Here is a 24,548-nt window from a genome sequence, read left to right on the forward strand (position 1 = left end):
ACACTTCACACAAGAAGTGTGTAATGATTATTCATATACAGTGCACGTATGAAGTATGGTATAGACCCTTGAACTTATTGGGCCATGTTGAGGTAGGGGGAAAAGACAGCATCAAGGGCAAGTATCCTGCTGTGGGGGGAAAAATATACCGGATGCCCTTTACTGTCTAGTGCATCAGTTTGCAGTAGTTGTAATAGCACTAGTCAGTACTTAATGTGTACCGGATCATGCCAGAACAGGATTCAACGCCTTTTTTGTTTAATAAAAATTATATTAAGTGAAATAATAATAATAATAATAATAATAATAATAATAATAAAAATAAGGGTGCATGGTGGCTTAGTGGTTAGCACGTTTGCCTCACACCTCCAGGGTTAGGCGTTTGATTTCCACCGTGATCCTGTGTGTGCGGCGTTTGCATGTTCTCCCTGTGCTGCGGGGGTTTCCTCCGGGTACTGCACCGGTCCAAAGACATGCACGGTAGGCTGATTGGCGTGTCCAAAGTGTCCGTAGTGTATGAATGGATGTGTGAGTGTGTATATGATTGTGCCCTGCGATGGATTGGCCCCCTGTCCAGGGTGTACCCCGCCTTGTGCCCGATGCTTCCTGTGATAGGCTCCAGGTTCCCCCGTGACCCTGAAGGATGGATGGATGGATGGATGGATGGATAATAATAATAATAATGGCTCATTTCCATGATGACTAATTGATAGCTAGTAATCATAAGATGCAAGCATATTCAGTCACACTTGCTCACGCATCATGGATATAACGGGAAGAAAGATGCAGATGTCCTTGTTGTCATTTCTCAAAGAAGTAAGCAAAAGTGATGGGGTTGAACGCATATTATGAAGCATAACACACAGGAGATACGCAATTGACTCCTTCAGTCCTCCCACAGCATCACTGAAATGCAATCCTTCATTGTACTGTGGTTATCATACCTTCATTATTGTCTATTAGGTCTGTGTGATGGCTTCAGCATTAAAGTATCATGTGGAGAGCTTGGAGCGCTGTTGTGTTTATGTTTTTCAGGACCTTTTCAGAGAAATCCATTGTCTTCCTGACAGATATTATTTTTTAAGCATCCGTTCACCACGGCAGAAAAGAAGCGTCTACATCAGAAGGAATTGTCTTGGTTGTTCTATCTACTCTAATGGAAAGCTTTTAGTCGATTAAGGAAGGATTTTACAGGAATTAGGATGCCACACATTGCAAACAGCATCATGGGTTCTAGGAATCTGGAATAAAAAGAAAAAGGAAGAGAAAAAAAAAAAAAAAAAAGCACTGTCAATTTGAGTGGTAATGTTTCAGCCTGAGCGAACTCGAAAACAAAAAAATCAACACATTATTTCCATTCGCCGAATAGATTTCCTTATGTAAATATCACAGCTACACTAACATTGATAACAGTTCAGAGGATATTAGAGGGCGAATCTGTTTATCCAGACGTCTCTGTGTTGATGTCCCCACACATGTAGGCCATTTGTTTAACTGCTAATTGGGCAGAATACTCCATTTTGTAAGAGCCAATGAAATATTATTATTTTCCCCTCAGTCGCCGTGAATCGAAGAAGATGAATTTGTTTTTTCATCCGATGGGTCTGTTATCAACAGCGGAGGCGGCACTCATCGGGTCTGCGTGCGTGCATTATGAAGATTAGCGTGCAGCATTGCACATCATCCCCCGCATTTAGTAATGGATTGTTGTCATTACGGTGGAACAGCACTATTGCGGGCTGCAGCTCTCGCAAGTACTTGAGCTGCCGCGGAGCCCTGCTGCAGCATTACTGAATTTTTCATTCGTCTGGATCTGTGATGGTGATGATGAACTGCGGATTTACGAGCCGTATCAAAACGTGTAGCTAAATAGAAATGCAGACGGGCCGTCTTCAGCGTTCAGACTGTTGTAGAATGATCCGATCTGCTCTCGTAGAGGTTTGGATTGGAAGCGTTTTCATTGGACGGAGTAGGATGGTTTACATATGGATCACCGGTTCGTACTTGTATTGTATTCCGAGCAGTGATGAGGGAAAAGGAAGCCAAGTGGGAACAATGAGCAGTCTTAATTTGCTATCAATCCCTTCTTGTTCTCAAGTGTGCACTTACTGATGAGATGAGATGAGCCCGAATTTCTCTTGGACTTAAAATGCCATCATGGACCTAAAAAGGACAGAGGTTCTGGGGACTCACCCTGAGAATGCCACTTGTAATGCCTTTCTCAAATTGCCAGTCAGAAATGTCAATTGAAGACAAAAGTGCTTTCACGACCAGCAGGATGGGTAGACCGTGTTGCTGCGTTCTCTCTCTCTCTCTCACACACACACACACACACATTTACTCTCTTTCTCCTTAACTGTGGGTGTGCTGCTGTTCTTTTTGTGGCAGGGGGTGGGGGTGGGGGTTGGAATGCGTAAGCGAGAGAGAAAAAATGGTGCAAAATAGTTGGCGCTTGATAGAGTCTGGGTCTGCAAGAGGGAGATAGAAAGGGAATGAATGAGAGAAAGATTGCAGGCAATGGAGTGACAGCGAAAGCAAGAAAGAAAAGAAAGAAAGAAAGAGAGAGAGAGAGACAGAGAGCGAGCGAGAGAGAGAGAGAGAGAGAGAAGAAAAGAAAAAATGGGAGAGAACCCCATAAATCATGTGGTGGTGCAAATGCTGAATCAGGGCCAAGAGGTAAGGTTGATTGTGCCTGGGAGAGACAATAAACCCCGTAATTATCCGTCTCTGCTGCACAAGCCTGGCAATTATCTGCCCAAAGCTGACCAGTCCCTTGCAAAGGGCAGAATCTATCTCACTTCTCTCTCTCCCACTACTTCTCTCTTTTTATTTGTCTGCATAAACATGAAAAATATATTCATCACCAGGCTAAGTATAAGTTTTGGACAAGCTACCCGCCGTAAAAAAATAAAGACCTGATGCATTAAGCCGTTTGCACATTTTGAGCGCAATTAAGCTGCATTCTGCATGAGAAACCCTGCCTGTCATGTATAAAATGCACCTTTTAAAAACTGTATGCAAGGCGACACACATCTATATACATTTGAAGGAGGATCACATAAAGTTGATGGTATGAGGTTGAATGTACTAAACTGAGTCGATTAGCAGTGGCCAGTTTTGTGTGTGATTTGTCCATGTCCCTCGAACAGGTGTTAAATAGTGCCATGCGTGTTTCTTAGAGCAGTATAGCCATTGTTGCCAGGTGTGTTTAATTCCTTTTGATATTTCTTATTTATGACAGAATACAGGTTCGTGTTAATACGAGACCATTTTAGCACCATGGGAAATTCATTATTTGGGAAAACTGTTTTAAAAGAGTTTATCCATACAGTTATGGGAACCTTGGCCTTGGAACATTTTCTCACATCGAACAAATAATGATTCTTAATTGGTCACATATACATGCTGTAGTATAGGGAAATTCTTTTCTTTGCATACCCCAGTATGTTAGGAAGCTGGGGTCAGAGCGCAGGGTCAGCCATGATACAGCGCCCCTGGAGCAGAGAGGGTTAAGGGCCTTGCTCAAGGGCCCAACAGTGGCATCTTGGCAGTGCTGGGGCTTGAACCCCCAACCTTCTGATCAGAGCCTTAACCACCACTGCCCCAGCCACCACTGCTTCCCCAGTCACCACTGCCTCAGCCACGACTGCACCTACATAGATATTTCTACCAATTATATGTTACAGGAGCCATAGCTGACTGCATACAAAATTAAATCCAGTTTAATTTCACTTTGATATGATTTCGCTTATTCTGTATACAGCGTTTTTTCTTCTTTAGGATAACACCGATTTGGAATCTGTTTACATAATGTTTACTTGTTCTGACACGAGAGTCTGCATTTAATAACAACGCATTTACCTCATCCTTACTGAACTTGCATTTCTTCCTTAGTCCTGAGCGTTCTGACGGCTCTACGGTTATTTCCACCACTTCACATTGGCTTTTAAATCATAAATTGCACAAGACATTTAGCAAGCAGTTTGGTTAGCTGCAGCTTTAATAACTCTAACATTAAGGTAAGACATAATCCGGCCATATCGAGTCAGGTGTTGTGCTCCTAATGTCTCAATATAGTTTGGCCCCGATAGCGTAGCCACTGACCTTCGAGGACACCACTGTGGTTGTTCGGATTCTGATTAAGATAAGGCTTAATCTTAAGTACTCCTCCTGCAATCTCCTCTCTCCACTGTCATCTTCCTGCTGTGTTAGCTGTTAAAATAAAATGGCAGCTGCCTGTAATGTCTGTCAAATGGAGATTTCTTGTACGAGCCCTCAACCCTGACTGGAATTTGCTCTAATAAACACTCAGAGACATTCTTTGATGTAGGTATAAAACCACAAATGTACCCAAATGCAGTCTCTTATCGTACAGCTCCATCCTGAACGAGCGACTGCTTTTTCAAGTGGGTCGGAAAGTGCTGGCTTAAAAGCTATTTATATGAACCCAGTGCAGGAACATAACCAAAGTGATGGCGTGATAATTAATCAACTCCATTGACTGAGTGGAAAAGGCAAATGGCCAAGAAATACTTTTTCTGCCATTCCAATTCCAGATAAATGGTCAATTTATATTGAAAGATGAGGTAGGGAATATAAAAAGGACACAATTCTTTCCTAAACTAAAGATGCTTTCCAACTTTAAACTTTGTAATAGGTTCACAGAGGTTCTTGTGTATAAACTAGACAGAGAGAATTATTATTATTATTATTATTTTGCTTGTTTATGTTTTAATAAAGGCATACAAGTTTCAAATGGAGGTACTATGGGTGTAACACAATGCCCCTACCTGTATTTCTTTTTGAACCAAATATCTATAATATAATAGGTAATAATAATAATAATAATAATAATAATAATAATAATAATAATAATAATATCTGTATAGGTTGATTGGCATGTCTAAAGTGTCCGTAGTGTATGAATGGGTGTGTGAGTGTGTATATGATTGTGCCCTGAGATGGATTGACACCCTGTCCAGGATGTACCCCGCCTCGTGCCCGACGCTCCCTGGGATAGGCTCCAGGTTTCCCCGCGACCCTGAAAAGGATAAAGCGGTATAGAAGATGGATGGATGGATAATATCTGTATCTCTAGCTGTCTAGCTGTATTGTGATTTAAGCTTGAAGTGGTTGTGGCATCAGCCTCATATTGCATGAAAGATGTGCTAATCCTTCACATAGGGTTATTTTTTTTGTTTGTAACCCGCTCACAATATATTCTAATGAATTTAGTTGATTCAATTTCCCAAAATGTAAAAAAGACTAGTAGCCTAATTTAACCCTGACCACTCAGCTACTAGGGACAGCTGCACATTCACATGAATATATATATATATATATATATATATATATATAGCTGATTGCTTGCTCACATTTGTGTTTAAGTAAAAACCATGCTACTTTTTTTTATTGCATCTTGCAGAAACCCAGTCTTGGTTATTTATTCAAAAATAAAAAGTGCACCTCCTATTCATATCTGTATTTGTATCTCTTTAGAACACGTCGTCTGTTCATAACTAATAATGTGTTTGTTTTTTTTGTTACATCCCTAGAAAGTACTGAAATAAAGTACAACGCTAGGATCAGCTTCGTCACTCCTATAATTAAAATATTCGACTCGCTGTCTTAAATAGTTTTTCATATTCCGGGAGGTCCAAAATATAATAAATCGGGCTGCATCGACATTGTATAAAGAGCAATGTAACGAGCATATTTTGCCATAGGTGACTCATTTAAACCCTATCGGTTGAATTTTATGAATTAATGAAATTTTGAATGACTCAGTATAATATTTGTCTTCATAGCACTGCATAGTGAAGATCTACCTCATAGCATGGACATACTTTTACCAATTTGTAACACTTCTCTGTTTCATTCAAGATGTATAAAAAAAGGTATGACGGTTATAGTCATGGGCAAGGCTAGTGTTCATGCTTCTCCTTACAACTTTATTTGTACTGGTCACAGGTTTCCTTCTGGCAGCCTGCCGCGACGCTCTATCTCCTGAAGCGTCTTAACAATCCAGTAGGAAGTGTAATAAAAACTGTAAAGATTATGACTTGCATCAGTCTTAGGTGCAATTAAGACACATGGCTTATTATCCAGTTAGATACCATTCGAAACGGACACGCATTGTGCAGAAATGTCCCTCCTTAATCCCTCAGCATTTCTGCCACTAAACGAACGATCAGAATATTTAAAGTATAATAATTATTTAAACGAAATAGTGCTACTGGAGGTATGACTGATGCAGAGGAATCTGCTGGAGCTTCAGTAAACAGCACACCTGCTTCATCAGTAAAGTCTGCTGTGCTGTAATTTAGCGTGGAACGTTACAGGAGACCAAATTAGTGCAGGTGGTGTGCGGGTTCTTCCTGAGAAATCTCACAAAGAGATCGAAATATACTCCTGAATATACTGAATATTTCAGCAGCTTGATCCTACCTCTGTCTCTCACATCAGCCTAATCTTATAAGAATACGAAACAACTCTTTCAAATGTCATTGAAGTAGAAGTTAGAGTTAAAAGTAAAGTTAGAAGCTAAAAGAAAACTTAAAAAAAACGTACCCGAGTTCAACTTTCAATGCGTTTATATGTGTCACGACCGAACTGACAGGTTCGACTGAGCACGCGTATCGTATACACCAACACACTGACACGTGTCACGTGTCACACCTTTCAATTCAGACCAGTTTGCATAAGACAAGCTGAATGAAATGGGTAAGGTTAGGATTGAGGCGGGGTCAGCGCTGATTTCATATAAATGACGTTGAACTAAATCCAACCACGCTCAATCAGTCTGACTTGTAGGAATATAGATTTCTAATCAGAACCGGTCGAGGCACAGAAAGCAGGGAACATTTTTAGGAACCGGCTCACAATTGGTTTCCGGGTGAAACAACGGTAACATCGCATGTAGGAGGTTCTGTTTCGTGCTTTCACATCTTACAGCATTTCGACCATTTGATTCATACGCCGGTGTGTTTCCTCTTTGGTGAGTTTCATTTCGGCAGGTGATTACACAGCGAACACACCGGTTGCGTGGACCACAACAACCAGCTCAAGAGTGTCAAAGTGAGGTGGTCTTGCTGCAATTCCAATCGAGCTGTAGAGGGATTCGTTTGCAGTGAGAAAACAATTCCACCTAGAATCGACCCACGTGCAGGAAATGAGACAGACATGCGGTGTATTTCGGGTTGTGGGAAACAATCTGGTGAGTTGCTAAACTGACCCGGCTACATGTTGTCCATGCTTGGGTGATCGGTGTGATTTCTAAATGCAACCGGTAAACATTTACCATCATGTGTTTCATAAATTTGTTTCTGACAAACGAATAAAAGAGGTTTAAGACTATGTTTTCAACCCTATACACGCCTTATCCAATTTCTATTTTAATTTTCGCTTTTTATTTTTAAAAAAAACAACAACAACAAATGCCCTCCATCCTTCTTTTACACACATACCTGTTTCGGTTGTTTGATTTGTACTGAATATGAGCCCGCACAAAGAAAGTTTATACCGCAAATACTCTCTTTTCTTACGTCACATGACATATAATTTATATTTCATAAATAACAAATACACTGAATTTTTCATACAGTTACAGCTCATTAGAAGCCCGATGTGTTCCCCTGCCTGATTAAATCCACTATCGGAGCAGAAATAGGAAATACATGTCACTGTTCCTGAATTCAATTCACCGCAGCTGCCCTTTTTCTTTCAATGAAACATTGATTCATGGTTTCTTTCTTTATTTTCTTTATTTTTTATTATTTTTTTTTAAATTAATTAATTTCTTACAGTGGTGCAGTGTGTTCAATCCTAAACTCGGGTCACTGAGTTAATTTCTAATTGATTTTATATTATTGAACACACTCTCTCTCTCTCTGTGTGTGTGTGTGTGTGTGAGGAAATTGGGTCGATATCAAGCACTGCCTCCTGTATCAGTACGAGCACTGTGTCAACAATAAAACCATAAAAAAAAAAAAACCCATACGAAGCACAAATCCACCAAGCAAATACAGATGAATCCTGTCAACTCCCAAACCTGTGTGAGTGTTTTTCTGACATATCGTGATACGCACATATATTCTGTTTTTATTTACATTTATTGAAATTTTACACAGCGTCCCAACTTTTTCGGAATGGAGGTTGTAGTAAACTGCAGTGCACACGTTCAGTAACAGCTTTGCTGCTATATTTCCTGGTGATGGGTGCCAGTAATTTTTCTAGTTTTTTTTTTGTCTTTACTTATAAGCTTACCTCCTAATGCAAAGCAGAGGCTATTACATAAATCATCATTGGAAATGTTACATTTCTCTGTGAATTTTTTTTTAAAAAACGAGTTCCAAGCAGAAACAGGAAACAGATGTATTACTTTGGCCTCCTGCTAGAGGAAAGCATGAGGAGTGGGTGCAAAATCTATGCTTTAGAGCAAAGGGAAGAGCTGGAAGAAACAGGTACCAGCTGTGACAAATGACACTGGCGATAAAGCATCGTTTCACACAGAGACTAACTAGATATTCAAATAAAATAATACTGTTTTGTCTCTTAGTGAGACATACAGTATCTATAAATACAATCGGGATTGGTGTGCTCTTCAACAGTGATGTTTTTGCTCATAAAGGCTTTTTTATAAATGCAAATAAAGCAAGCGTATTCCTGGTGTTTCATCATATTAGTAAAAAATGAAGCTAATGCTAATATTAGTAAGGGATAATCCACGGCTAGTTGTGCGTTACATGATTTTAATATACAACCTGGAGAAAAAGAACTACCTGATGCCTCCGCGGAGTGCATTAAAATCCTGTAACCCACTCCTAGCTGTATATCATCCCGCTTATACTATTGCTGGCGTTGACAAGTTAAAGCTGTCATTGATGTTTACAGCGCAAAATTTCACTGAAAGGATAAAAATAACCGTTCATTTTCATGAGTTATTTTACATACGGGTCGCTAGATCTAGAATTCTGCCCACTCTAAATCCGACACAGAGATAGATGACACATAGATAACACAGTGCGATAAGATTATATTTATTTGAATGGATTATAGTAAATGGTTATTAAAGACAGAAGGGGAGGCAGGGAGAGAGAGAGAGAGAGAGAGAGAGAGAGAGAGAGAGAGATATAGAGAGGCCGTGTGTGTGTGAATTACCTGCGTCTGTGCCGCATCTCTACTAATAATGAAGCTGTGAGTTTAACTACTGTATGCAAGTGTAACTGTATGTTACTATGGTTACGATTGTTTATAGTCAGCCCATTCATTTAGAACGATGATTAAACTGAATGGAATATATATATATATATAGGATTTGTAAAGGCTAAATGTTGGTATTTATTTATTTTTTTTGGCATGAAAAAAATAAAGACTGCAACTCCTTCCTTATTTTGAAAAAAAAAAACATTCTGGAAAGATTTGATTTGTATTTTTTTTTTTTTTTCATGTAGGAAAGCAGGAGAATATTGAAATAGTGTGTTGTTTAAAGTGTTTTGTGAGTTAAAGCTGACTGTGTCTGAGATATTTCTCTCAAGGACTCGGTCAGTCAGTAAACAGCACACCCGGTTCATCAGTACGCAGTGATGTAATATAGTTTAGAACACTGCAAGGGACCAAATGATTGCCGATGCCCAATAGTTTATACTTTAAAAGTATTCCTTTGCTGTTTTCACACTTGCAGTTTGAATATGTGAGCTCTCTTCAGTACATCGCTATTATTCAACACCGGCCTGCTCTCACAAAAATTGCATTAACGGTTACATGCGAGATGCTAGATTTCCTGGTGTATAATGAGTGACTTGAACCGCAGGTCTGTCAAATTCTTGAATCTGATTGGTCAAACATTTATTCATTTAAAAAAAAAAAAAAATATTTATAACAGGAGCTCAGACGATAGTGCCATGTAATCTGTGTAATAATAACCTGATGAAAATCTTGTTATTTAAGAAAGAAAAATGCATCATTAACATGATGAAATTCTCGGTAAGGAGATGATTATTTAACATTTATGGAAGGAGGCTCCGTTATTTTGTTTCATTAGCGTCAAGAGAAAGAAAAAGAAAAAGGCTGGTGAGAGAATGATTGTTTATAACTGTTATAACGTGACTGACAACAGGAGTGTGTTGCCAGTTATTCCACAATGCTGGGGCCTACCTCAAAAATACCTTAAGCATCTACAAATTTAAGTTTATGGAAATAAACCAGCATTCACAAGTAAGATGTACGTTGAGCTAGCCGATAAAACAACAACAACAACTTTACAATGAGAAAGCTGCTTTTTAAAGTTGACCTCCTGCTAAAAACCGTTCCACATACAGGTACACAGGGACACATAGCTAATACCAGCCAATGAGACGGTGACATTTAACAACTCTTTTTTATCTAAAGTGATAGTGCTTCTTTAAAGACTTCAAACTGTCATACGCCTTCAGAGGCCTGATCCAGTTACGTTGGTCCCAGTCCCATGACAGAGTCATCACTTTGAAACAGGTGCCGATTTGACTTTCCAGAGTGACGAGATGTCAACTGGAGTGCATCAATATCTGCTTTTAATCCTCTCCCGAGGCCACAGCTCTGGCTCTAATAGGAATTATCTTGCATTGTTCACAATGGGGTGTGTGTGTGTGTGTGTGTGGGGGGGGGGGGGTCACTGGATGGGACAGACATGGTGCTTAATAAAATATATATTTTATTATATATAAATTTATACCGCAGATCTGTTCTCAAATCAGAAAGTGTGGATTAATTTTCCGGCTATAACTTAGATCACAGGTTTATATTAATGCACTCGCACTGATACGCTAGCATTCCTTTAGTAACAGCTCATTCACAGGGATCGTCTCTGGCACACGGGTCACGTAATCTAAGTGTAATAATAAGAAAATGTGTAACGAATAAAATGATAATCATTCATATAGTGAAGCTTTCAATTAGGAGATGTTATTTAAGATTTATGGAAGGTGCCATTAATGTAAGTGACAATAGGAACTAACTTGTCTTGTGGACGTTCCATAACATTAAATTGTAACTATTAAATGCATTGCAATCATTGGCAAAATGCAGGAATAAAACACTTTGGGCCATACTATTAAAATGAGAATAATCCCTTCATCATTGCATCAGTCAACATCACACCACTGAGGTGGATTATCCTGCACTGTTGCTATGCTAAGCTAGTCTTCTTTCTACTGCGATAACACATAATTGAGTTATCATTACAATTGTCATTGCTTACACACTCGACAACCATTTCATCAACGTTAAGCACAACACGCTACACTTCACAACGCCTGTATGTAATTGGAATATAATTCCGTGCATATTATATGGTAATAAATGCATTTCTCTCAAGGGTTTAAAAAAAAAGAAAAGAAAAGAAAAGAAAAAAGGCTGTGCTGATAGAGGTGACCTTTGAGTGAAGGCTCTACATGAAACCCAGCCAATGCAGCTCTAAATTACATGTGGTGATGGTAAAGTCTCCCACCTTTGTCTAATCTAATGGGCCACACATTATCTCAAAGAACCCTCGTGAGCTGAAAGAGAGGTCACAGTGGAGCTCTCAGCCAGCTGAACACAGGTTCTTCACAACATTAATAGCCTCTCTTTTTCCACCTGAGCTCCCAATTGTTGTGAAATGATATAATAATTCCAAATATTTAGTAATATACTGTAATCTAGCAACATCAAGATCTGGACTGTATGAAGAAGAACTAAGTGTCTGTAAAGCTGCAATATGGAGTAGTCGTTTTTTTTTTTTTGTTCAATAGCCAAGCAAGTCTCATAGGAAAAAAAAAAAAAAAAAACATTATACAATTTAATTGTTGCACCATCTACACACTGTAAAACCGGATAGTTCTTTTAACTCAAGAAAATTGAGGAAACTAATTACCTCAACTCAATTTTTAAGTTGATAAATCAATTTCTTTAAGCCAAATACACTTAAATATAACAAAAATTTAACTCAAACTTTGTCCCATCCATCCATCCATCTTCTGTAACACTTTATCCTTTTCAGGGTCACGGGGGGAACCTGGAGTCTATCCCAGGGAGCATCAGGCACAAGGCGGGGTACACTCTGGACAGGGTGCCAATCCATCGCAGGGCACAATCACATACACACTCACACACCCATTCATACACTACGGACACTTTAGACACGCCAATCAGCCTACCGTGCATGTCTTTGGACTGGGGGAGGAAACCGGAGTACCCGGAGGAAACCCCCGCAGCACGGGGAGAACATCCGAACTCCGCACACAGGGTCACGGTGGGAACTCTATAGTTTGTAACATCCCCCCAAAAAAGGCTAATTTATTTATTTATATATTTTTTTAATGAGTCATCCTGTGCTTATCTTGTGTAAAAGACTAGTGTCTTGCTCTATAGAGGCAGCTTGTTTTTGTGTGTATGTTTGTGCAGGCTATTGTACAGGATGTCCCAAAAATCTCTATACATAGGCGATATTAATCGAATAAAATTCCTCGAAATTATTCATACTTAGTTTATGATATGTATATTTTTCAGACAGCCTTTGACAATAGAAGATATTATTCTCATGGCTCGATCGGGAAGCTGTCGCAAGGTTGCGATGGACTTTAAAAGGAAACATGCCAAACACATCACACGCAACAAATTCAAAAAGACTGGGAGTGTTGTGGACGTCCACAAACATCCAGTGACGAAGGCATAACCCACATGGCGCTGGCAAAAGTACTCCCCTATGTATAATTGGGACAGCCTGTATTTTCCAACTTCCCTTGGTTGAGAGTAAAATTTCTGGGGTCGGAGTTTAAACTGTTTGTTGTTCTCCATAATTGGCTAGCTCACTAAGCTACTGTCATGCAGGGTTTGTGGCATATCTTAAAAAGCTACTGGCTGTTGTGTAAAACAGTCACGCACTTCAGCATGCCGTCACTCTGACTTCACGTTTCGGGGAAAATAAACGTCAATGTATGGAATCGAATCACAACTCTGTAAAGCTGCTTTGTGACAGTGACCGTTGTTAAAAGCACTATACAGATCCAATCGAATTGAACTGAATTGAACTCTCAAGGCATTTCAGGAGGACTTTAAAGACAAGAGTGTGACCCTTTTTTTCTGTGAGACTATGCTGTTCATCCATCATAACAAATCATTATCTTCCATGTTACTTATTTAAGCCTATGAGCTATGGAACAAAATAGGAATGAGACACAGTCCACATCACTCTTGCTTTTGAACGAAACCTCAGTTTTGCTCACTTTCTTCCTTATGAACTGCACTGAGATTCGACAGAGGTATACAGATGGTACTCAGATACAGATCATTATCTTTATTCCATCACATGGTCTCTGCCAAAAATTTGATCAATGCAGTGGACAACACTGTCATGCTAAATTATACAGTTTAATGCTGATGTTTCAGTGGGTATTCAAGTATACGCAAACAAATTTAGACACCAATAAATGCCCTTTGAGATGATTAGTCTAATGTGTTTGTGCGAATTTATATGGCCGACTTATAAATTCAGAATTCATGTCTATGATATGAAAGGACTTATCTTGATCTGGTACTACACAAGTGAAATTTGGAGAACGGTGTATGCTGATGTTCAACTAGCTTTCATGAATGTCATCAAACGTGTCAATGAGTCCACATGAACTGTATTTTGACTCTGGACATCTTTAGTCAATGTACTAAACATCAACAAGCACAATCTGGACGATCGTATTGAAAGTAAACACGGTCGATAGACTATTAAGTGCTTAAAGATGTTCTATTCAACATCAACAACCATAAACTGTTAACATATTGTTGATAGATGGTTTGTTAGCTTTTTATTGGATATTGATGTTATTCAAATACGATTTTTATCTATGACTTCATGGAAATATTTCTTTGGGCTAGCTCTCAAAATTGGGTCTGGTATGCCCTAGGGAGTCCCTAATTAACAGTGATAGAGATCACAATCAAGTACAACCAAGACTTGTTATAGTCATTATAGTTTTTATTTATTTATTATAATTCATATCTTAATTAACCAATCATTTTTGAAATTTAACCCAATCTCATCTCTTCATTGTCAGTAACTGATTTATTCTGGTTAAGGTTGCAGTGGATCTAGAGCCTATCCTGGGAATACTCGGCATCCTGGATGGGACTCTGGCCCATAGAAGGGCATCATGCAGACACTATAGGTAAAATCGCATAGACAATTGACCTACCACCCTGTTTTTAGGAACTGGAGAAATGAGAGGAAACTCACAAGGAAACAAGGAGAACATGCCAAAATCTTCGCCTTAGCTCAGGATCGAACTGGGGACTCTGGAGCTGTGAAGCAACAATGCTGCACCCCTGTGCTTCCTAAACTAGACTCAGTAACTTAAACACTAATGCCAACTTGAGTGCAACTGAAATTGCTTTGGATTCTGGGCATTAAAAAATGAAAATAAATAAATAAATAAAAAAGCTCAAATGGCTCCAGTAATATGCTGCGACATATTTGCTTAATCAGGGCGCATGGTGGCTTAGTAGTTAGCACATTCGCCTCACACCTCCAGAGTTGGGGGTTTGATTCCCAATGCTGCCTTGTGTTTGCATGGTTGCGGGGGTTTCCTCCGGGTACTCCGGTTTCCTCCCCAGTCTAAAGACATGCATGGTAGGCTGATTGGCGTGTCCAAAGTGTCCGTAGTGTATGAATGGGTGTGTGAATGTGTATGTGAGTGTGTCCTGCGATGGATTGGCACCCCGAACAGGGTGTACCCCGCCTCGTGCCCGATTCTCCCTGGGATATGGCTCCAGGTTTCCCCGTGACCCAGTAGGATAAGCGATAAAGAAAATGGATGGATGGATATTTGCTTAATCATTGATTCCTATTCGCTAACCATTTTATCCTGCTCAGGGTCACTGAGGTGCCAGTCCATCACAGGGAACCACACACACACACACACACCTAGGGGCATTATGTAATTATGCAAATCTAATAATTGTATCAGGGTGTCCATGTTTGTTTTTTACAGGAAGCGGCTAGTGGTGGCTAGAAAAGTTTGACTTAAGAAACTCTTTTCTATGTTATGAACAAATATATTTCCAGACTTATAGTCTCATTAAATAAAATACCTTAAATATTCTTAGTCATCAGATGAGGCTAATGTGTTATTTCAGAAGACAGTGAGCTGTGACATTCCTGCACAAACATTCCCAACAGCATTTCCATCTGTTGTTGCAAGATAGACTGCTGGTGGAAAAAAAAAAAAAAAAAAAAAAAAGATACACAGTAATCATATCAAAGTGATGCTTGAAGGTGTCTTCAAGTTTTGCAGTTAAAGCTGCGCGAGTCATCTGTACACTTCCCAACTCGTCCTGACAGATATTTCTCAGCAGCAACAGTGGTGCATTTGCCACTGGTACTAAACCTAATCTTAACCCACGAACGCATGGCAAAGCAATGTCAAATTCGACACAACACATCCTACACGGCACATAGAGGTGGTCACATCATTCACAATGGAGAAGAGTGCAAAATGTCCAAATCTAAAAACATAATATAATACAGTGCTTTGCATACCCTGCTTGAATCTTTTTATTTTTATTTTTATTTTTAAAAAAAAATTTCATAGTATTACAACCTGGAACTGAAATGTTCTTACTTGTGATTATATGTCATGAATCTGCACAATAATATTAACACCATGTCGAACCAGTTTTACACCGTGCATCTAAATTGTACTATTTACTGTACAAGATAATACAAATCCCAGATTCTACAACAGAATGTGTGATAACATGTGCTCTCCATGTCAGATCATGTGATGACCTGCGATGAAAGGAAATCACTTCATTCTGCTTACGTCGTCAATAAGCGTGACCTGGGCTTGTGCAGAAAATAGGGTTGCATACATTTCAAATGAAATGTCCATTATATTCTTTTCCTCAAATGAACAAGAAATATTTATTTGGCTGTAGGGAATTGGTAGATTATGTCAGTTAATCACTGAAGGGAAACGACATAAAGGACCAGGCAAGAGGATTTGCAAGAGTTTGAAGATTAAATAAATTGCCCGAAGATCACCAGCAGGGATTGATGCCTTTCAAGCATGATGGGCTCTCGTCCTACTTTAAAGCCAAAGATGGCTAGAAGGAGAAGAAAAGATGTTGTGGTGGCATCTTGCCAAGTACATAGCGGACGAGCTGCATGCTACATTGCTGAGGCATTAATTGTGCATTTCATGCTAACGTTGGTGTTCTATCTGTGATACCGAGTAGCTGCTTTGAATTATTCAGGAACTACAAGAAAACACAAATGAATGATACAAGTGGTGAGAGTTATCGGAGTGAGGAATGGTTAAATATGACAAATCATGGGAGTTTAAAAGGTTAAACACAAATCATTTGTATAAGCTTGGACTGGATGCTTTTTAATTCGTTTGATTATAATTCTCAGACACAAAATGAGCCAAATGGTACCAATGTGCCAATGTGCTTTAATGCTAATGTGAACAGCTTCCCACAGTTGTGCTAGTGCGTTCCAAATGTTTATGGGACCTGCCACATGTGCGCCTTTGATTTAAACTCACTCTCTACGAGGGAGAACGGTGACACAAAGGCCATGTTTTTCAACCCAAAGCACTCGAGTTTAATTACTTGCTTAATTTGAAAGAAGAATGATGGTGTTTTCCTTCATGGGCGAAGGACTGGTTAAACAGTGTGCCATGGTTCAGCTACTACACAGACTGCAGTGTTGACACAGAAAGACAACGCAGATGTTATGAAGACTGAGTTGTCTGTACTGCTCTCTCTGCTGTCCAGAGGGACGGGAGAATTGCTGGCCAGGTCTCCCATGGGCTAGGAAGAGTTCAAGACCTCTGTGTGATGAAGAAAACAAACCTCATGCCCTATCGGTAGGCGCTACCGGACAGAAGGCATTAGAGAGAGTTGTTCAGCTGTTCTCCTGAATGCTAAGGGAAGGTGTAATGTAGTCATGTAAATGTTTGAGGTATTGCATTATGTATTGATATGTTAAGAATTCGTAGAGATTCGTACTTAATAACTGCTGTTATAATTAGCATCGAGGTAGCTCAGTGGTCATGAGTTCAAATCCCAGCACCGCCAACCTGCCACTGCTGGGACCTTCAACTAGGCCCTTCACCCTCAACTGCTCAGTTGTGTAAAAATGAGATAAATGCAAGTTGCTCTGGATAAGGGTGTCTGCCAAATTGCATAAATGTACAGTGCTGTGAAAAAGTATTTTCCTGATTCCTTCTGTTTTTTGTGTGTATCTTATTTTATTCATTTTTTTATTTATTGATTTTTCTGCATTATTACAGGTTCCTCAAGATATCCGTCAATAAAGAACACTGAATTATTTTGCTGTTACAATAAAATGTCAATACCAAATTTAAAAACATACAGTATTAAATTATACAGACTACTAATCTAACATCAAACACCCCATATTACAAAGGTAATTTCTAAAATGCACAATCCTTTAGAAGTCTGCTCATACAGGGAATGGGTGATCTCTGATATCTCTCAGCTTGACATCTTGGGATTGTCAGTTTATTTGAGTTCCTTGTCTGGTGACCTGTAAGCTTCTCCTTGAGGGGGGTAGCCAGTCTCTGAAACTAGAATTGAATAGCTTTCTGGCAAAGTCAAGACACAGTTGAATTCATCTCTCTGAATTCTAAAGTGCACAGTCCAAGGAGAAAGAGAGCATCTGAGGACCCTAAACACCTTTGAGCAAGTTTAATTTTACAGACCCGTTTCTGCACACTTTCCAGCCTTTTAACTTGATCTGTAGTCAAAGACCTTTGCCAAACAGGAACTACATACTCCAGCATAGGGCGCACATATCCTGTATAGATGCTAACCAGTTCAGGGTCTCGGACACCACATTTTTTTAACCGATGGAGAACAGCATGTGATCCACTTGACTATCCCATCTCAATTCACTCTGGATGGTGACCCCTCAGAACTTTAACAATGTCTCAGATTTTCAACAAGTTCTGTTCAATAAAGAGCAATGGCCAAGCCGGTACCTGTCTCATACTAGTGACATTGTAAAACCTTGCATCTTTTTGGGTTGAGTTTCATTTTGTGCTCCTCTACCCAAACGTCAAGACCATTCAGTGTCTGTTGGAGGGTACAGGGTAGTTGAGGATTCCACCTCTAAGCCATGGTCATGTTATCCACATATTTCCAGTGGTCTATTTCATCCTGGAGAGCACTGTTGATCAGTGCTATGAAGATTATGGGCCCCAATATTCCACAGTTCCCTGTGCAACTCCACATCAGCGGGATTGCAATTCAGAAAAATATCCTTGATAATGCACTTTCTGTCGACGGTTGGTCATAACTACAAATCCATGGAATAAGGCCTGATCTCACTCCAAGATTTCTAAGGCAATGTAACGCCTTGGCAAAATCAGTTGTGTGCACACTGAACCCGACACATTGCTGGCCTTAAACACAAAACTGACTAGATTGTGTCGACTGCCAAACTGCATAGGATCTAGATTTGCTGTAATATCATTCAAGCTCCATTGCGCAGAAAATTTCTCACAAATTTTCGAAAGCTGAGATGTTAGTGAGCTTGGCCTCGATTCCTCAATAATCGACGGGGAAGATTTCGGTATGGGAATCACAGTACCCTCTTTCCATTGTCTAGGAACAACCCCTTCCACAAAAGAGCTGTTGTTGATGTCGCAAATAGGATTGTTGAGTTCACACGCAAACTCCTTCAATATTCTTGGGGGAATCATATCTGCTGTACACATCCCATATTGGAATAGTAGGCAAAGGAAAGGATGGAAGACAAGAAGGTAGATCTGTACATTTAAGGGGCAGAAAACGCTTTAACAAACTTTGCGTTAATTATGTTCGCAATTGTCACAAAGTCCTGAGGATCAATTCCTGGAGCATAAATTCGATCCGCCTTTTCAACTGAATTGCACATCGAATTAATACTACCGTGCCTGGCTCTAGGAATCCCTTTTATCATGCCTTCCACTTTAAATTTGTAAAAGTGCTTTTTTGCCAAATATATTTCCCTTTGGACCTTGTTTCTATTAATCTTGGTCAGGACACTTGATTTTCCAGTCTTAAAGGCTTTTTGTCTCAGATGGATTAAGCGCTTGATCTTAAGAGTGATCTATGGTTTATTCAAAGGATAGATTTTTAAGGTCTTCAGGGAAATGTTTATCAATTTCAGGCATGATTGTATTATAAAAGACATCGGCTTTTTCCATGATACCGTTTGCTTTGCTTACGTCCTGCCATGAATGTGTAGTAATCCAAATCCATCTACCAAACCCATTCAGGCTAGACTCATAGGTCATACTACCATCTTAATGCAATGGGGTGTCCTTAATAGTGCTTTAGGCCTCCAAAGGATACAATTATGGTAACTTGATCTGGGGATGGGGTGGGGTGGGGGGGCTGGAATATACACAGCCATAGCTGATATATGCCGTGGAACTCCCAAAGGTCTCACCTTCACCTATAAGCATTCAAGATGGTCTGGAACACCAATACAAGTTAAAGGATATGATGAGACACTTTCTCTCAGCATTTAGATAATAAAGCGTATCCATCTATACCCAATAATTCCTTGGATATGTGGGGAGTAAATCAAGTCTCTGAAATTGCAGCCACATCCACATGGCTTTTCATCAAGATGGCTTGAAACTCATCAATCTATTTACAAGAGATCTGGGGTTCATCATCAGAAAGGTTGGTAGAATAGCATGATTAGATGATCATTTATGCTCTACCATGACTTTAATCAGGCTAGTTTCTGGTTTGTCCCCATTCCTCAATCCAACCAATTGTGGTCTAATGCAGTCAAGTCTTCTGCAAACAACAATCTTGCATAAAATATTCTTAATCTCGCATAAAATATTCTTACCCCCAGTGCATCCTCTTTCATTGGCTGGTATCCATGCTGCTCCTTCTTTATTTAAGATCTTTCTAAGCCAAGGGCTTGGTGGAGGAGCAGATTGCTCGAACCTCTTCAGAAATTCCATAGAATACTTCAAGACAGGTTCCATTTCTACTATTATCAAAAAGATGATCGCAAACTTTTCCAAATTAGTGCATTAAAAACAAAACTTTAAAAAAAAAAAATCAAGTGGATGGTTACTCCAAAAAGTATGCTTAGCAGAGTACAAAACCACCTCTCTTTGCACATAAGCACGAGGCAGCCGTCTTAGGTGCCACCTAGAGGTACCATAGAGGTTTTATCTCGCAAACCTCTATGTCTATATCTCATACTAATTATGGGTACACCCCGGTGTCCTGGCAAAATTTCCCCATTGGCCCTTTTGTATCATGCCTCCCTAATAATCCCCATCCCTGAATTGGCTACTTCAATCTCTCCTCTCCACTAATAGCTGGTGTGTGGTGGGCGTTCTTGCGCACTAGGGCTGCCGTCGCATCATCCAGGTGCTACACACTAGTGGTGGTTGAGGAGGCCCCTCCCATACTATGTAAAGCGCATTGAGTGTCTAGAAAAGTGCTATATAAATGTAACTGTAAATAGTTTTAGATCTTCCAATGAAATACAACATAAAACAAAGGCAACGTGAGTAAACACACAATACAGTTTTTAGTATTTTTTTTTTTATTGAAGCAAAAAAAGTTATCCAACACCTATAACCAATATGAAAAACTAACTGCCCCCTTAAACTTCAAATCCAGTTGTGCCACCTTTAGCAGCGATAACTGCAACCAAATGCTTCCGATAACTGGAGATCAGTCTTTCACTTACTTCTAAGACTAGGATTTACTCCTATGTTTTGGATCATTGTCTTGCTGCATAAGCCAGTCGCGCTTGAGTTTCAATTTACAGACTGAAGACCTTTAGGATTTTCTGGTAGAGAGCAGAATTCATGTTTCCCTCAATTATTGCAAGTTGCCCAGACCCTGAAGCAGCAAAGCATCCCCACACCATCACACTTCCACCACCATGCTTGACTGTAGGTATGATGGTCTTTTTGTGGGATTCAGTGTTTGGTTTATGCCAGGTGTAACGGGACTCCTGTCTTCCAAGCAGTTCCACTTTCGACTCCTCAGTCCACAGAACGTTCTCCCAAAAAGGTTTGAGGATCATCAAGGTGTGTTTTGGCAAAATTCAGACGAGCGTTAATGTTCTTCTGGGTCAGCAGTGGTTTTCACCTCGCCACTCTCCCATGGATGCCATTTTTGCCCAGTGTCTTTCTGATAGTGGAGTCATGAACAGTGACCTTTATTGATGCAAGAGAGGCCTGTAGTTCCTTTGATGTTGTCCTTTGCTCTTTTGTGACTTCCTGGATGAGTCGTCGCTGTGCTCTTGGAGGAATTATGGAAGGTCGGCCATTTCAGGGAAGGTTCACTTACTGTGCTGAGTTTTTCCATTTGGAGATAATGGCTCTTAATGTGCTCCTTTGGAGTCCCAGAACCTTTGAAATAGCTTTGTAACCCTTTCCAGACTGATGTATGTCAATCACCTTCTTCCTCATCATTTCTGGAATTTCTTTTCAATTGTTTTTGCCTCAGTTAATAACATTTTCATTCAAAAACTGTATTTTGTGCTTCCTCAGTTTGCCTTTATTTTACCTCAGATTTTGTTTTAATTTCTGACACAAATTAGTATGAGATAAACAGAAGAAAGCAAATACTTTTTCACAGCACTGTATCATCAAAAAGACTTTCCTCTAATTATTATTCCTATACCACTCTCAATGTACACACACTGAACATTCTTTTACCAAAATAGTGCTGTTTGATTGTATAGCACTGTAGACGAGTAATGATTTATACCCTCACTTTCACCTAGAAGCGGATGAGTTTATTTTTTGAGTCTCGTTCTTCTTAAGCTGGAGGTTCCTCCTTCTTCATGTTATCTCATAGAGGTTTTCTTTTTTCTTTCCACCTGAGGCTTGCTCGTTTGTGACCCCTGTGAATTCTGTAAAGCTGCTTTGTGACAATATCTATTGTTAAAATCTATATAAAATTGAATTGAATTGAAAAGAATGGAAGCAATAACATCATAACATATTTGTTTGGTTTTGTACCGTGGATATAAAAAGTCTACCCACCCCTGTTAAAACAACAGGTTTTTCTGAAACCTGCTGTTTCAACAGTGGCATGTAGACTTTTTAAAATTTTTTTTATCTTTTTTATAAATATACATTGTATCGTGTTTAACAAAAAAAAAAACAATTACAAAGCTGTTATTTTTGTTATCTTTGTGGACAGTTCTTTATATTAACGGTGGCATGTCTTATCATCTCTTATGCTAGTATATTGTATATCGTATGAATATATCTTAAGTGATTTATTCTGAAACGCATGTTTGTGTGTTAGTTATAAATTGTTGTAGAGGACAGCTTCCTGCTTGTTTGAACTGAAACTGCCTACTACCTATGAATATTCATAAACAGATGCACAATGTTCATTAATATTCATTACTTGATGGGTTGGTTACAAAATGTGACCGGCGTGCATAGTAAAGAAAATCGAGGGAAAAGTAAATATTATTAAAAAGTTTCAGGGTTGTTAAAACAGATGTTTAAATCAGTAAATGATGATGCATTTTGCAGGTCAATAGAAGCAGACGTCTTCTTTGAAATCAAAGTTTTGTCGCTGTTCAAGACGACAACGGCGAAATATAGTTTTTTATTACTTAATATAATGAAAACCTGAGTTGAATCAGTTGCTTGTAGTAATACTGACATTAGCACGTTCGCCTCACACCGCCAGGGTTGGGGGTTCGAGTCCCATCGCTGCCCTGTGTATGCGGAATTTGCATGTCCTCCCTGCGCTGCGGGGGTTTCCTCCGGGTACTCCGGTTTCCTCCCCCTGTCCAAAGACATGCATGGTAGTCTGACTGACATGTCCAAAGTGTCTGTAGTGTATGAATGGGTGTGTGAGTGTGTATGTGATTGTGCCCTGCGATGGATTGGCACCCCGTCCAGGGTGTACCCCACCTTGTACCCCATGCCTCCTGGGAAAGGTTCCAGTTTCCCCACGACGCTGAAAGAAAAGCGGTATAGAAGATGGATGGATTTTGCTAATGCTGTCCTGAGAGAAATGCTGTGCTCTGAGGATAAGAAAATATTCCCTCCACTTTTGACTTTCAAATTGAATGGACATCCAGTGCCAAGCAACAGCCAGTGCCAAGTTGATTTATTTGTTGTGACCAGAAAAGTAAAACTTTTCAATTGTGGTGTCTCAGGCACACATGCAAAGCAATGCATAATCACGTTATCTTGCCATTTAGCCTGGTGCTCTACGTGATGCTTCAACTGGCTGCTTCGGTTTTGTCGAAAATAAGTGGTGATGAGTGATTTGTTGTCTCTGGTGTGAAATGCCATTTCTATTTAAACACAGTCATTTTTAGCACATGCTTTTAGGAGCACATTCCTATGGGCAATTATGGTTCAGTCATGGTTATAGAGGGCTTAATAGTCCCAAATATCTTCACATGTTAACACACTTGCAATGCTCAGTTTTCAATGATACAAAGCCTTACTATGTTAAACAAGTGCTATTTTATATGCCCACATGTATATGTTGGATATGGTAGAAACGTCCTATCTATAATCCACATTATAATATGACGCTATCATATTATACATGGCGGCACAGGTGTGCAGTGCAGTGCACTTCACAGCTCCAGGGTAACAGATTGAGCTTGTGTGGAGTTTTGCATGTTGTCCCCGTGGTCATGTGGGTTTCTTCCAGGCTCCCTTCTCGCTGTCCAAAAACATGCAGCTTAGCAGATTGGCTTTGCTAAATTGCCCCTATGTGTGAATATGTGTGTGCAATGGACTGGCATCGCATTTGGGGTGAATTCTCCCACCCAGAATTCCTGGGATAGGCCTCAGATCCATTACAACCCTGACCTGGATTAAGCAGATACTGAATATTAATGAATGATTGTATTGTATATGCGACACACGTATATAGAGAGTATACGCGGTCCACTGATGATGTCGTTTATAAATGTATTTAAATATTATGTGGTTTTGCCAGAATTTCTTTCTCTACCCAGACCTTATGTAGCTTTTTCTCACCTGCCCCACTCTCATCGCCTCCTTACTCATCCCACATACACTAACTTGCATGAAAAAGTTTGTGAACCCTTTACAATTGCATCTAATGCTGCATTACTCATACTCAAACACATTCTGTCTTGAACTGATGGCACACAAACAGCACGTATTCTTTTCAATACCGACTACACCACGGGTCTAGGTTTAAAAAGTATGGGCTAACAACTTGTCGCAAGGCTAATTGGAGTCAGACACTGTGCTATAAAAAGGCACGCAAAGTCTCGGTAATGAAAGTCTGCTCTTCTTAAGAAATATATATTTTCCCTTGAACCCTGCCCCAATCATATCATACTTCAGAACACATTGTAGATGGTTTGGGGACTTTGCTGCCTGGAGAACTCAATCACTGAGCGAAACGATACATTCAAAATAGTTTTAAGAACATTCATAGGAGAACGTCAAGGAAACGATCTGTTATCTGTAGAATGATGAAAGTTGTGTGATGCAACGAGACACAATGGAATGGTTTAAAAA

At 39.6% G+C, this 24,548-nt stretch overlaps 1 protein-coding gene across 4 annotated transcripts in view; it reads right to left on the bottom strand.

Annotated features, from left to right (window-relative positions):
- Positions 1-24,548, bottom strand: part of gria3b (glutamate receptor, ionotropic, AMPA 3b) — a 140,405-nt gene that overhangs the window by 69,074 nt on the left and 46,783 nt on the right. The gene's annotated exons all lie outside the window — the stretch shown is intronic.

The sequence above is a fragment of the Ictalurus punctatus genome, chromosome 8 (genome assembly GCF_001660625.3).
Source record: "Ictalurus punctatus breed USDA103 chromosome 8, Coco_2.0, whole genome shotgun sequence".
Lineage (NCBI taxonomy): Eukaryota > Metazoa > Chordata > Actinopteri > Siluriformes > Ictaluridae > Ictalurus > Ictalurus punctatus.